At 41.4% G+C, this 16,403-nt stretch overlaps 1 long non-coding RNA gene across 2 annotated transcripts; it reads left to right on the top strand.

Annotated features, from left to right (window-relative positions):
* Positions 1–3,150: 3,150 nt before the first annotated feature.
* LOC308590966 lies at positions 3,151–16,141 on the top strand. Of its 2 annotated transcripts, none has more exons than XR_014009976.1 (3): positions 3,151–4,233; positions 15,222–15,289; positions 15,971–16,141. It is a non-coding gene; the product is annotated as an uncharacterized lncRNA (long non-coding RNA). The 2 variants fall into 2 exon arrangements; XR_014009977.1 differs by lacking the exon at positions 3,151–4,233 and adding an exon at positions 14,275–14,397.
* The last annotated feature ends 262 nt before the right edge of the window (positions 16,142–16,403 follow it).

Here is a 16,403-nt window from a genome sequence, read left to right as displayed (position 1 = left end):
GGCTATAAACAGATAAATAAATTTCAGTGTTTTAGTATTGTTTTCCCTTTTTGAGCCAAGGGTAACCCCATCTTTTAATGCTATAGATTTAAAATGGAAGAAGAGTTATTTCTATATTTCCTTACCTCCTACCACTGCTCATAAGCCTTGCCTTTTTATTGTCAACCTTCCCTCTCCCTTTTCTCCCCTTTCTTTCATTCTTGTCCAAATGCCAAAATTAGAAAGCAAACTTTTCAGACTTTGCCGGGGCACGGCTTAAAAAAAATACTTTATACTGTAAAGTGTCATGTATGTCAGTGTCACTATATTAATAATGAGGGTGCATTAATATTACATTTTCATTCTTAGTAATAGTTAATCATTTTAAAATATATTAAAATACCTGCTTTTTATCTGCTCATGTTTTCTCAAAATATCAGGAAATGGCAAAGCTGCATGGAAACTTAGTGCTACTGATGCTACTGTTTAGTGTTCTTTGTGGAACTTTCCATAATGTTGGGGTTGCAGTTCCATTTGCTCCAAATAAATGTGGATCCAAATAAATTTGGATCAAGCTGGTATGTTTAGTAGGAGGGAATTGTCATATTGAGCGAAACAGAGTAAGAACAAAGAGTGTATCCATTTATGAAAGTGAATCTGCTAAAAATGAATCTGTTCTAAATAGCAAAATCTATAGTGTCCCTCCTGCTATTGCTCAGTGTTGGCTCAAGAGAATTTGCAGACTGAAGCAGATCCCAAAGAGCAGACCCTGCCCAGTGCAGGCAGTGCTTTAAAAAGTATTGTGGCAACATCTAGACACCAGTTCCTGCCTTCATATTCTACCCCCCTCATGGTGTTGCCTGCGGTGGGAGTCTTCACCCTGCCATATGATAGGGCTGGCCGGCCCTGGTTATCCTCTTGTTACTGAAAACTTTGAGCATCTCAGCACAGCTATTGTGTAGAAAAATTGAAGAAAGTGCTTGTGCGCTGTACCTTCTGACACATCTTGGCACAACTGCTGCTTGCAAGAAAGTGCTTGCCTTCTCAGTCACAGGAATCTGTATGTGCAAACACAGCAAGTATTTACTTTCTCAAATTCTGCTTATTCAGAAGAGCAGCAAGGAGGCTGTCAGCTACAGCATGGAGTGGAACTGACATTATATCCCTGAAGCATTTAAAAGCTTGCACATAACACATTCCTTGAAGAAGGGAGGGATTTAGGATAATTTACGCTATAGAACTACTTGGATCGATTCCACCTGCCCTTTAAGAAACATTCCACACATTTTTTTCCTCACAAAGAAGCTGTCTGATGAATTGTTAGGTGTTTTGTTAAGCTTGTGTGTATGGAGTTCTTTTGTTATTTTGGGTGGGTTTTTTAAATGTTTCAGCAGAAGGATTTTAGCGTCAGGCAGTGACACTGGAATACTGTGAGATTAAAGTGACAATAATCCTCCAGTGAGGAAGATTGAATGGTGCAAGTTGACAAAACATATTGCTTAATTACTTTATCTATGCAGGTATCTCTCTCTCTCTCTCTCTCTCTCTCTCTCTCTCTCTCTCTCTCTCTCTCACACACACACACACACACACACACACACACATGTGCTAATAGCAAACTCATTCTCCAGAGGTGAATCCTTAGGTAGCCGAAATAGCACCACACCAGAGGGACACATTAGTTATGCCCATGGTGAGCCCCAAGCTTTGTAGAATATATTCCAGGAAAGGGGGCACGCTGTGTATCTGTTGGAGGGGGGATGCTCCCAGACCCCTCAGAGGTAAATGCTGCCTTCAAGTCTTTATGCTTGTCTTTGTAATGAGAGCTAGATATTTGCTGTTTAGAAATGACAGCTGGGGTTCTCAGTAATCTGATAGTTGTACTTGAATGGTGCTCTGGAAGCCAGCTTCCATTATTTGTGGATTTGTGACATTATCACAAAATACACTAATGTCCCAGATGTTATTGGGGTGGGTCTGACTAGCCCCTGCACTGCGATTACAGTTATAGACTCGCATGATTCTTGGAAGTCCTTGACCTTTTTTGGTTCCCTACCTTAATTGGGTATGAGCTTCTCCATCCTTGGACTCCTCCCCAGACTAAACCTCGACTCCTCATTTTTTAACAACTCTCCAAGTGTTGTATATCTATAATTGGCCCCGAGTAGCACCATCGGTTGCAAGTAAGGGCTAGTCATCCGCTGAGCAGGCCACCTGCCATTACATTTACAGAGCCAGCCTTTTAGGGAACCTATTTCTGGAATTCATAGCTGAAGCTTACCAGTTGGAATATCTCTCTTTCTTTCATGTTACCCTGGTACAACACCATTTAGCAGTGGCTAGCAGCAGAAAGCAAAGTCTTGTCTATTAATCTAAAGCTTTCCATCACCAAGGATTATTGTGACTGTGGGTGGCGGATCTTGAATAGGATGATGGGCTTAAATTTCACACAAAACATTCCTTTAAAACTGTTGCCGGATAGAAGGAAGGAGTACTCTACAGAATATTCCCCATACACACAGGTATTATATCTTATTATTTCTATAGGGTTTATTATTTCTATTTTCTAATCTTTCTATTTTCTACTGAGGGCTGCATTCCCTTGGGGATAATATGGCAGGCACCATATGCTAGTGGGGCCAGAGTTTACAGAAGGCTACCCCACTTCCCTGCCCTTCCCCTCTCTCTAGATTCCCCTCGCCATAGATCACTACAAGCCCCCTCCCAACTCTGTAGCAGTTATACCAACCCTCCACCTTTGTCTCACATAAAATGTGGAACAAGAAGTGATACCTGGAGGGGTGGTGTGGGGGGCATGAAGGGGCCTGTGCAGCATCTGGAGGGCCTAGGTGATTAATAGTGGGGTTAATTTATCCAAATTCAATATGGCAGCCAATGTGGGTGTTCTGTATTCTAATAAAACAGACATTTTTCTGTATCCAGACCTTTGGTTGAGTCTATGGCCTTTTAAAGGTGTTTGTGGAAGGGGGTTATTGGTTTTGTTTTGTGTTTTGTGTTCTCATGTTGCATTTTTATGTTTTGAACCACTCTGTGATCTGCGGATGGAGGGTGGTATACTGCTGCTGCTACTACTACTATTAGTAGTAGTGCTAAAATGGCAGACAGACATTACTGTGTACCCTAAACATGCTTTCTAAGAGAGTATGGACACACTTGTAACACCATATATGGGTTACTATATGAGAACAGTCTGTGTGTGCACATTATAATATTGCAGCCTATCAAGCAAGCTTAAAACATAATTGTGCCCCATTCCCCAGCTCCTAGTCAAAACAGTTTGCCTCCTCCTGGTCTGGGAAGTTTACCATATTTTATAAGGGGTCTTATTTCTAAGTCCACTGTCTCTTAAAGCCAGGCAATTTATGACTCCACTGAGCAAAATTCTTCCTTGTCTACATTATGTAATTTTAATCTGGGAAGCATCCTGTGGGATTAGTGGGACTAGTTCTATTTAAATTTATGTATTCTGCTGAATCAGGAACTATTTATCATTTTATTTAGCAGGACCAAATGTTCATAATAATCTCTCTGAGTAACTCTAGCCAGTTTTTAATACTTAATGCTCTTTAACAGTTTGACATTTTTATTCTATCTTTGGCTGCCTTCAGGCTAGACCCCTGGGCTCCCGCTGGGATTTTCTTCTTTCCGCTGGGACAGTACAACTCCTGTTCTTAGGCCTGCAGCCATGCTGGAAGCTGTGTTTCAAAAAAGCAGGACACTTTTACGGCTAGATAAGCAGCCAGAATTCCTATCCCGAATTAGGTTGTTCATATTCTGGGACACAGGAAGTCAGAGTGTGTGGCATTTATGCCTCAAATGAGGGGAAAAAACATTGTGCTGGAGAAGTCTCTTCCTTTAAGTTGTTTAAAAGTCACATACAAATTTCTATATATTGGGGCTCAAGACCTGGGTTAGGGGCCTTTCACACAACTCCAAGTCATGCCGATGATATCTAAACCCATTCCAGTGGGTTCAGGTCTGGTTTTGAGCATGAAATGGCCTTTGGTCGCCCTTTAATGGGATGACCTTTATTGGGAGAGGAACAGGAAGTGCAACAGGAAGTTGATTCTGGTGCTGTTGTTTTATGGCGTCTTGGTGCTTGCCTGCTCCCACCATGTTCAGTGTGCATATTTGCAAACAGATGTTGCAAGAACACCTCCAATACTCTATTCATGAGGAAGGAGATTGTGGCTGAACCTGGATCTGACTACCCCTTGCTGGAAATGGAGAACTGTATGTGCAGCGCAGCTAAATATCGCTTACTTCAAAATGTGGCAACCCCCCCCCCCCCATGTGTGGGGATCCACCTGCTCATTCTCCTGAGCAGAGCGCTGGACATCTGCCCCAAAGTCCTTCACTGACGGGACCAGAGGTACTTCTCTAATCAGGTTGCCATTTTGCATTAATGGAAACAAACACTCTATATTACCCTCCCTCAGCAACACCATACCATTTTGTGAACCTGCTGGTGTTAATTCTTTTGAGGTGTTGTGTGTGCTCTCTCTGCCTCTCCCAACAAGCCAATTTTTAGTCCCCTCTTCACAAAATTGCGATGAACTGAAAAACATAGTTATCCCTCACCAGCAGCAAGAATGCCTACCTTCCCCACCAATATATAGCGCTGCTGCTGTTGAAAACAATGACAACAGGCTTGTGGGAGTACTAGGCCAAAATGCACATGGGCATGTTTTGACTGATTTCTGCACAGAGAAAAGCATGTATAAATTCAGTGGTGGTTGAATTTCTGTGGCACCCATTGGGATTTGTTAGGGTGGAAGGCAGGGAGCCGGAGCCACTGATAGTCAGAGCCAACTAATTGTATTTTTATATATATATATATATATATATATATATATATATATATATATATATATATATATATATATTTATTAAGGTTTTTACAATGTTACAAAATGAAAAAGAAAAGAAAAAATACAAAATAAAAATAGTTAAAAGCAATTCAATCTTTTCATCACTTATCTTTCATTTACTTGTTTCCCGGACCTCCTCATACCTCCCCTTTTTGTATTCCAGTTCAATTTATTAGTTCAGCAATTCCTTTCCCTACTTATTTTATCCTGATCTTTAATCTTGATATATTGTAACCTAAATTTACCTGTTAAGAATCCTTTTTTTTCATATTCTTTTATACCATTACAGCTAGAAACCCCTTAACTTCAATCCAACATCATTCTAACATTCATTAATTTTACAATATTTCTGTAAATAGTCTTTAAATTTCTTCCAATCTTCTTCCACCGACTCTTCTCCCTGGTCCCGGATTCTGCCAGAGCCAACTAATTGTAACTCCAGTGGAAATTTATGTAGGGAAATGAATGGTTGTCACTAGTCCTGCCCTCTATCCATACTGCTTCTAGGTGGCCTTTTGCTTTTGCTGCTACCACATTTGTGAACAAGTGGCATAATAAGCATGTTGTGCACAGGGAAGCAAATATGGACACACCATTTCAAGGAAAGAGATTTAGGTGTTTGGATTCCTTCATAACCCAAATCCATATGCACACAGTTGCTCATGAAGTAACAACTAAAGGTCTCAGATAGCTCCAGCTTTGCTGGCTGTTTGTGGTTGAGTTGCGAGTCAAACGTAGCATTTCCTAACACACCGCATAACTTAGCCTTTGGCCAGTGGATCACATCAGCACTCAATAAATCAGCGGGCAGGGAAATGGAAGAAAGAACTTCCAGATTATATTTCAGCCTTCTGTAAGAAAAGGTGTGCCATATTTCACATTAGGAAATGTGTGGTTTTGAACAGCTTCACACATTGTTTTTGAATTAACTTGGCTAAAAGACACAATGGAGAGGGTGGTGGAGCAGATATGAAGTGTGTCATGATTCAGTCTTACGCCAGCACTTAAAATGGTTCCACATGGCACTGAGGCTTCCAGCCGATAACCCAAAGCAATCTGGGCCACAGATCAGAGAGGCCTGAAGCGGAAGGGCCTGGCTTTGTACTAACAGAAGACAAAACAGTTAAAGCTGTCTGCATACAACGTGCAATGAAGCAAGGAGAAATATTAAGCATATATTTGAAGCAATTTCCTCAGAATCTCTGTGAAGAACAAAATGTATCATTTTCAAGCACCAGGCAGAATTGGGGAACGTCAGGCCCAGGGACCCAATGTGGCCCTCCAGGCCTCTCCGTCTGGCCCTTGGGACTCTCCGAGGCTGTCTCTCCTCTCCCCACTGGCCCTGCTGCTTCATACTTCCTCCAATTCTTTGGACTCCATGGAATGTGTCCTTGACTGTTGTAGAAGAAGAGTTTGAATTTGATATCCCGCTTTATCACTACCCTAAGGAGTCTCAAAGCGGCTAACATTCTTCTTTCCCTTCCTCCCCCACAACAAACACTCTGTGAAGTGAGTGGGGCTGAGAGACTTCAAAGAAGTGTGACTAGCCCAAGGTCACCCAGCAGCTGCATGTGGAGGAGCGGGGAATCGAACCCAGTTCACCAGATTACGAGTCTACCGCTCTTAACCACTACACCACACTGGCTCTCTAGGAATGCCTCTTATTGGCCTGGATGGAGAGGGGTACACGTAGTACCCTCTGACTTGTGTGTGGCTGGACAGTAGCCTATTGTACAAAGGTAAGGATCATATCTTTTGCCCTGACCACCACCAGCATGTGCCCCCCTCCCAAGGTTGTCCCTAGAGAATGTAGCTCTTGGGCTGAAATAATTCCCCCACCCCTGGGATAGAGAGATATTAGAGTTGTGGGTCCAGATGGCTGGGTCTTATGTTCCACATTCCAGAGCAAGTATTGAGATGCTTGAAGTGAAAGGCAATTATTCCAGGGCTGTGCATGTTAGTACTACCCATGCCGCGCCTTATGGTGTAAGCAGCTGTTTTCACTAGATAAATTAATATGCATTTGCTGTATATGGGCATAGGCAATAACTGCTGCTTATGTCAGCCATTTTTATACATGACAAATATGAGTTTACATCAACATATCCGGGATAAGGAGAGTGCAGCATGTGGTATATTTTCAACATTTGGAGCTCAAACCAACCTAACTCCAGTTCTAATTTTGAGTATTCTTGTTTTAAGGCATTTCAGAGCGGCAGGTTACTTCTGATTCAACAGTCTTTCATGCTTTATATTTAGGCAACACAACAGCAAATAGGCTTAATCAGCATCGAAGGTCTTAAAGCATTAAAGAGGAAATGGACTCCAGATGTGATATAGGGAGTGCTGGATCAGCAGGGACACAAATATAAAGAAGTAGATGATCTCAGCCATTGTCTTTAGCTTTCCACTATTCTGAGCCTGCCAGTTTCATTATGGATAAAATGGTGGGTGGGTGGAAAATTTCCAGCTTCATGTTACCTCTTTGTCTGTTCAGGTGTTAGATGCACCAGGAGAGAGCAAGACCTCTGCTCTGGTAATTTGAGGTTTGCACTAGATTAGCTAGTTACCTCTTTCTTTAAACTATCAACCCTTATTCTAGAGCATCACAATAATATAAAGTGTAACAGAAGAGGCTGTGGCTCCAAAAGGACCTCCCAGCAACCTCCATAGTCCTATTGTCAACTAATATACTTATTCCAGTCCAGGAATGGAGAGCCTGTGGCCCTCCAGATGTTTCATGACTAGTGGTCAAGGAAGATAATGGGAATTGCAGTTCAGCAACACCTGGATGACCACAAGTTTCCAATCCTTCTTGTAGTCCATAGCTATTTTTGACTGGTGCCAGATCCAAGGGGGAAATAGGTTGTTTAAATTGTGGATAACTTTATACTGGTACTGGCTATCTGTCCATGTGTGTGCATTCTCTTCTCCACCATCTTTTCTTCCTATTTCTTTCCTGTATTAGGAATTGATTAAATTTAAATGGCTGTCTCTATTACAAAACCTCAAAACACGTGCCTTTTCAATGTGGTGTGCAGGGCTCTCCTTGTATTTGATCCTTACAACAACCCTGCAATGTAGGTTGGACAGAAATACAGTGACTGGTCCAACATCCCCCAGTGAGCTTAATGCCTGAGCAAGGATTTGAACCCTGGTCTTCCATGTCCTGAACTTTCATCAGTATTGAAAGAAGTGCAAAATAGCATAGAATTCAATAAGCAGCATCTAGTCACGTGACCTGGAAGCTGTTCGCCGGCTCCCTCGGCCGATAAAGCGAGATGAGCGCCGCAACCCCAGAATCGGTCATGACTGGACCTAATGGCCAGGGGTCCCTTTACCTTTACTTATTCATCGTTTAAAAGAAAAAAAAATCTTTCATATTTTCTCCTCATTTCCTAATGAACCCAAAGAGTGTCAGATCATCAACAGGTTTTCTCTTAATATCCAAATCCCCGATTAATCAACTGAAAGTTTAATGTATCTACCAGTTATTGCTGGCGAACCTGTTGCGATCCTTTGCAAAAACGTGCATCCATATTCTGTTGCTGTGTTTTTTTGTTTGTTTTTGTAAAGGTAAGCAGAGATTTTTATACAGTATGTCATCACTTATTGCAGGTAGCTTCGTGTTTGCTGTTGCTAGTTACTGCTCATTGGCAAAATGAAAGCTGTCATGTGCCATTTGTTGCTTCTGTAAGTCACAGTTACTTTCTTGGATCACTTCAAATAACCTATAATGTCAGGCTAACAGCTCCAGCTAATAGTTACATGATAATCTGTGTCTAGAGGAGAGTGACATAGATGGTGAGGAGCCTGGACACAAAGTCCTAGGAGAAGAGGCTGAGAATAGCCTAGAGAGGAGATAATTAAGAGGTGATATGATAGCTGTCTTCAGTTGCTTGAAGGGCTGTCACAAAAATAATGGAGCAAATGCGTTTTCTCTTGCTCCAGAGGATAGAACCCAAGCCAATGGGTTAAAAAATAAATAAAGGAAAGGAGATTTAGCCTGTGTACACATTTCCAGTTTGAAATGCAGCTAGTAGGTCATTCTTCTCCTCAGTTCAGATCAAATCTGGTTTGGAGGGAAATGCATCAAAACACAGTATTCCATAAGTGACAGGATAGATACGGAATGTGGCTATTGTGTGTATGCTGCTTTTCAAACCAGCAGTGGGAGTGCACTGGAAGCAGAGTAAATGGGAGTGTGTACACAACCTTAGACTAAACATTAGGAAGAACTTCTTGACATTACCAGATATTGGATAACAAGGGAGAGGACTGCCTCAGACTCTCCTTTCTTAGAGGTTCTAACACTAGCCCTGCTCCCTAGTGTAGGTGAATTACCTTGTCCAGGCCTTGCCCCTGGCCTCTTGCCTCAGTGCCAACACAGTTTTCTCATTCCTCTTCCTCCTCTGTTATTGTGGGCTCATCACTATATAGTGGAGTGCATGTGCACAGTACCTCCAAGAAACATGGTGGCTGGGCCATAGGAATGGCAGCCACCAGGAAAGTGGGGTATGATGAAGAAACAGTGACTTGATGGGCTAAGTTCCAGGCCACCTCTTGAAGATATCCAGTAATCAGTGGATACAAAGCACAAGCCAGAGATGGATTAACACAGCTGAGGCTGGAATCCAGTGCACACTTAACATGAGTAAACTCAGTTTTATAAAATTGGAACTAACGTCATACATAAGCTAAAGCTGTGCATTCTATTGCAACCAATGCAACTGTCAAATATGTCAGCTTTGGAAAATGCATTAATTGGTTTCATTCACATGTTCTTATAAGCCAGGGTCTTATGGTGTACTGTGAGTTACTGTGCCCAATTGCTCCCGCTTCGATTGTCACTAGGTGCAGATGGAATAAATAAACCAGGAAGATGTAATCAAGTTTGGTTTCCTGCTACATCTGAATTCAGGATCATGGTTTGTTGCTCCAAAATAAGCCAGGATCTGTTAGCCACATCATGCACAATAAACCAGAAGCCATGGCTTATCGTGACATGTGCATGTGGCAATGGTCAGTCTATGGTAAAGGCTTGCCAGGTTCAGCTAGCTGATCAGATTTCCCACTGACATTTTACAGATACAGCAAGGAAGTGGGTAGGATTTATTTATACACACAGCTGTAAGGCAGAACTAACCGATAATGTGCCAGAAGTTTGTAAACTCAATGGATGATGCACTTAGAAAATATTTTTCCTATTTACTTTCCCATGAAACTGTTATTTTAGCTGTCTTTTTATATTTGCAGAAGTGTTTATTTTCAACAGAAGTTAATGAGTCACAGGAGCAAGGAGAGGAAACAGTTGGTAGCTAATTGCTAAGTGCAAATGTCATCTGAGCATGCATATTTTGAGGCTGTATGAAGGGATACAATCATAACAGATGAGCTACCTTCAAATTCTTATATATTCCAAGCCAGGAATAGGAGATCTGAGAGTTAGGTTAGCCCAAACAGATGTTCATCAGTCATGCAGGCTACAGAAGTGAACTTGAGTTCTTGAAGCTGATATGGAATGATCCATTAAAGTTTCCAATAATGGTCTATTGAGATCAGGAACTCATTTTCCCCACTTAAGATATTAGGCTACTTTTATTCCACTGCCGCTCCTGTCAGTGTCAGAGGGGCTACAGCTGAGCTATTGCACAGATGGGTAGGCCTGCTGTGATGGTACTTCACAAGCCTTGCCTCAGAAAATTTAATACTTGGCTTGACTGCATACCTTGGGCCTAAACGACTGTGACTGGGAAAGAATTACTTCCCAGGTCTTACAGGCTGGTGACGCTACTGAAGTTTTGCTTTCCACTTCAAGGCATCCCTCTTTCTAATAACAAACTCAGGGTAAGTGCCAACTGAAAAGCAGTCCAAACAGAAGGGTTGTGGGCAGTTGTACTGATTCAAAGAACTAATCTGGTTAAGATATGTTGAGCTTTACAATATGGCTTTTGTGTTTCTGTCAGATTCTAGTCATGACAGCAGGGTTGTAGGTTCTGGAAGAGTTTCTCTAGTTCAGAGCTTGGGAAACACAGGAGAGCATGAGTAGGGTTCCAGTTCTGACCTGTTCTCATTCATTGGGCTGTGGTGTGAAAGGAAAGCCTGTCTTCTTTGGCACTGAATCCCCTTAGAAGTGATCCAGTGGATAATGGTACCAAGATACAACATTCCTTTTTAAAAATGGGAAACAGTGGGCCTATTCTGCCTTAAAGCCTTTTACAAAAGAGGCACCCCTTTGTACGGAATAGCTATACAACCAATGGTTCAAAACTTCTCCCACAATTGGATGGTACTCCATCAAATCATTCACTTCATAAGTAGCACAGCCGTTTGCAAACAAGGCACAAAGTCATTAACCATGTTTGAAAATGTTTTATATACAGCAGACCCTAGGAGCAAAGTTTTAATTTCTTTAATTTGTAAAGCTATTGTAGACTAGATGGGAAAGACACTTGTGGGAAGAGAATGATGATGTTTTGTGTGGAAGAATGTGGCCCACAAATCCTTTTCAAGCTTGTGTGCAAGAAACTACCTTAAAGCTACAGAGGGTACCTGCATTCCACACGGCTAAATAGACAAGAATACCTCTCCACAAAATACATTCTCCACAATGCTGGAGAAACTATGGTAATGAAGGAACATGTGGTGGGAAAGCCTACTAATTAAAAACTTTGGTTTAAAAATATTTCAGGAAATGGAACAAATTACATTTCATTTGATTACTTCACATCCCCAAATGGCACTACTTTCAATATTTGCAGATGAAGCACAAGATCTTAGGGACAGAGACTTAATTATGCGTCTTATAACTGCAGCATGTCTTGCTGTTGCTAAGCACTAAGAGCAAGAGGACATTGAATGCAAACTTATATGAAATTTGGTAGGCTTATGTTTGGGACTTAACCTTGATGGAAAAGTTAAGTACAATAAAGAAGACAACATGAGAATCTACAAAACTATTACAAAACGTGGTCCATTTTTATTTCATTTACAGCAAAAAAAAACACACAACCAACCAACCAAAAAACCTCCATGTGTATAAACCACCCAAGATGCATGGGAACCTGTGAAATGACACTTTTAAAACTGACACATTAATGTTTTATTTTCTTATTACTAATACAACTGGATGTAGTTGGTGTTGTTATGGGGCATGACAGGAGGGAACTGTAATTCATAAAGCTTTTGCAAAAAGGCCAATAGAACAGATTGGGCAAATTTTCACCAGAAGTTCCATATCTAGGGTGCCAGCACTGAAAAGGCCCTGTTTCTGGTGACAACCAATCTTGCCTCAGTTGGTACCACAAATGTAAAATTGACAAAGGCTTCAGCCTGATTTTGGATAAAAATAGAACAACTACTTAGAATACCTATCTAAAATATATATTAATAGATGAGACTTCTGGGGAATGGGGCAGGACATCTGGTAAAAAGGAGAGAGGGCCACCTGTTGGTTTTTATGACATAAAGTAGGTATGTTATTCTTCTTGGTAAGAATCAAGTAACTCAAGAGTCTTGTTTTTATATTGCAATTATATCATCAGCAGTATAGTACAGGTTTCTATAGTGTTTGCACCTTTCCCCTGTGATAACACCTAGGGGCTTCTAGCCTCTCAGGTTCCAATTCCAAAAGCATGGAACTCATTTTGATTATTTTGTTCAGGGTGAAACTGTAACCAGTATTTCAGCCCTGTCCCCTGCACTGCTGCTGCTGTCATCTCCTCTCCTTTATTGCATTTGCACTAAAATGAGAAGCTGCCCTGTGCTGGAGAGCTGTACCACCTGTAAACTTTTGGGCATCCCAGTCTGCTCTTCACCACAATAGCTGTGATGAGGTAGGCATAGATTGAGGGTGCTTTCTTCTAAGGTGGGCTTCTTTCACCCAGTTTATATTTAGATTCATGAAAAGGGTTCTTCATGCACCCTTTATAGCATTTGTACATCTGAAAATAAATGTGAACCCTCCTTTGTTGCAAGAAAGAAGAGGAAGAAAACACAATAGTCCTTATTTAATGGTCCTGACGCTTCTCCCTTGAGTTTCAAGTTCGTGTATAAATCACAGCCAATGAAAACAAACAGCAGGGCAAGGCAGAAAAACAAGGTTAAGCAGGGAATGTCTGAGAAACAGACAGAGACTGCCTGCCAGCACTGCAGGGGAGGATCTGGAGACAAGCAGCATCTATTCCTGTCTCCCTCCTGCCCCTAAAGCACACAGCAGGGTCCTGGTGGTCCTTGGTGCTTCACGTTATTAATATAACTGTTTATAAAAGCGTATTGTAATTAACCACCAACATAGCAAGCTGCCTGGGGTTATGATCTGTGACTTTCTCAGAGCATATACATTGCTTAGCACAACAACAGCAGGATTCTGATCAGAGTTTCTGAGCAGTGTGATAAATTGGTTTTAAGTAATAATACTGGCTATGTGTCAAAAAATATGTATTCTGAAGCTGGTGTTTGCCAATTCAACTTATCTGTAATTTATTTTCTTGAGGACTTCCTTGACATGCTACCCAGATAACTGGTGTCCATATCAAAGTTCAATCGATACCTTATCAACACATTTCCTAAATGTTATTCACATACATTATCTCTGCAATCCTTACTACAGTGTTGCAAGGTAGGTAATATTACCTTGGATCACAGATAGGGGAAGGGATGAGGCATAGTGGCTTCATTAAACACCAAGAGCTAGCCCTAAAGTCATTTTGTTGGCCAGGGGTCAGCAACCTTTTTCAGCCGTGGGCCGGTCCACCGTCCCTCAGACCATGTGGTAGGCCAGACTATATTTTGGAAAGGAAAAAAAAGAACAAATTCCTATGCCCCACAAATAACCCAGAGATGCATTTTAAATAAAAGCACACATTCTACTCATGTAAAAACACCAGGCAGGCCCCACAAATAACCCAGAGATGCATTTTAAATAAAAGGACACATTCTACACATGTAAAAAAACACGCTGATTCTCGGACCGTTCACAGGCTGGATTGTGAAGGCGATTGGGTCACATCCGGCCCACGGGCCTTAGGTTGTCTACCCCTGTTGTTGTCTAAGACAAAGGAAAAGATCCTGACCCTCACAGTTCCACAAACAATATTCAACTGGACTGACAGTTGAGTCTTACTTCAAAACTGATGATGATACAGTATCTCCAACCTTTACTGAGAATGTGCTCTATGTGATTTCATGCTACTGGGTGGCTATTGGTACATTCATCCAGAATCTTGTCAGTCCCAGAAAAAGAAACAGTAGCAAAGAGCACAATCTCCAACATTTGAACTGCGTGAGATGACAGCTTCAGAAAATGGGAAAACTCATTCTGTAGCACGTTATTTCATGCCGAATCCCATACATGGCCTGAAATCATTTGTGTATGACCTCTTCTTTCTTCAAACAGCCATTTGCACCAGTTAGCACTACAGCAGCTGAGCTCAGTGTCTTTACTTGGGACCTTTGCAGTCGTTTGATCCAGAGATTAGTAAGAGAACCTGTTGCTGAGAGGGCTGAACTCCGCTTGAAGGAACAGGTTTGGGGGTTACTCTGAGGTCCAGCTCTGTCATCAGAGGCACATGTGTTGTTTGCAGTGCAGAGTGCCTTTGGCTAGTGTTGTCTGGTCCACCAGCTGCTACCATCCCTGGATAGGAATTTGGCCACAGTAATTCACAGTCACTCAGTTTCAGAAAATGTACTATACTCTTTGTGGGTGTGGCCTTAAAGAGGATGTGAACACTTCAGCTAGTGCAAAATATTGAGCTATACAGCTACTGAACAGGGTAGCTAGATGGAGCCTTAAAACACCAGTTCTTGTTTAGGGCAGCCCTGTTTAGGGAAGTTTTTTTATGACTGACGTTTTAATGTATTTTTAATCTTTTATTGGAAGCTGCCCAGAGTGGCTGGGGGAATCCAGCCAGATGGGCAGGGTAGAAATAATATAGTTATCTTGCGGAACTGCATTGAATTACAATACACTTCTGGGCAAAATTCTTGGTATTGTCAATAATTTATAAAGCTTAGAACTACTTAGGACCTAACTACCTGAAGGAGCATCTCTCACTATGTGCTCCTGCCTGGATGCTAAGATCTGCTAGGGAGGCCCACCACCAGGTATCATAAATTTATAAAAAGCAAAAGAGGGCCTTCTCTGTGGTGGCACCTGATTATGGAACTCCACCATCGCCCAAATTTGACTGGTACCAGCTTTGTTGTCATTCATCCAATCAGATAAAACATTTCCCCAAGCCTTTGGTCATTTTTAATGTTTGGATGTCATTTTGGTGTGATCTACAGTGTCTGGTGTTTTTTGTTTTTATTGCAAGTAGTATTCATTTTTATATGGTTTTATTCTTCCAGCCTGGAGATCTCAGGCATTGTAGGCTGGACCCCTCCAGGCAACCTGTGTGTTCAAAGCTGACACAGGGGTTAGATTATGGGCTTCTCCAACGACTTATTTATTGAACATTTATCCTGATTTGCTTGTACAAAGCTTATGCAGAGGTTAGATTATATTCACAATTCATTCTTATTTGTTTGCAGGGCAGTTATATGGCATTGATCATTCATCTTGATTAGCTAGTGTGGTGATTTGCTTGGATTGTGTGCTTTAACTGTGCTTTAAAGGTGTGCACATAGCTGGAGACAGAGGCCTTTAATCCACTTTAAATGCACAAACCTGTAGTTCTGGTATGCATTTGAACCAAACTTACAAAATACTGTCGGTCTGGAGGCACCCTAAAAATAAGCAAGTGAGCATAGAAATAAATGTTTGAATGAATGAAAAAATAAATGTGCAGTCAAATAATACAGTAGATGTGGTTGATGAAAAATATATCAAATTCTCCTCCCCCAGTGGTGGTGGGTTACCATTAGCAACTCCCCTGCTTGGAATTGCTTGCTACCTCTCCCCCCTGGCAATACCATTTACATCTGAATAGCTAAGGATTAGGTATCAATTGTCCCCAGGTGCCTGTGTTCTTTCTTCAGCTAAGGCTGCAACCACCAGAGCCTACCTCTTTCACATTCTTTCACATTTTTCTTCATTAGTTGCTCTTTGTTGGCCAAGTGTGGCAGGCATCACAATTTTTGTTGTGCTTTGTTTACAGCACATAGGGGCTTCTCTTTCTCCCATTATAACTGGTCTGAAAATAGATCTCCAGTAGTGAAAATGGCTGAATCTACTGCTCAGTCTGTAGAAGCAATTAAAAGAAGGAAAGAAAATTCGTAAGAGAGAAGAGCCTGGGACAAAGCCTTAGGAAGAAGTGTGGTTCAAGAGCCAGGGCAGAAAATGTTCTGAAACATTTACTAGCATAAAGAATATTACATATGAAGATTGTTATTGTTGTTTTTTTGTAGAAAGTCAATTTTCATATTTTAAAGCAGGGCATAGGAACAAGACACAGCATTAGTTGAAGGAGCTATGCAAGATTTAGCAATGGGAGCAGTTCCACACATAAGAGGTTGTTTATTACTAGTAGGAAAACTAATTAAAGCCCATCTAAGAAATTATATTGAAAGCCATGTCAATAAGGTGAATCT

The sequence above is a fragment of the Podarcis bocagei genome, assembly GCF_964188305.1.
Source record: "Podarcis bocagei genome assembly, chromosome: 1".
NCBI classification, from domain to species: domain Eukaryota; kingdom Metazoa; phylum Chordata; class Lepidosauria; order Squamata; family Lacertidae; genus Podarcis; species Podarcis bocagei.
The sequence above is the reverse complement of the archived record's forward strand: the minus strand, read 5'-3'. Positions and strand labels throughout refer to the sequence as shown.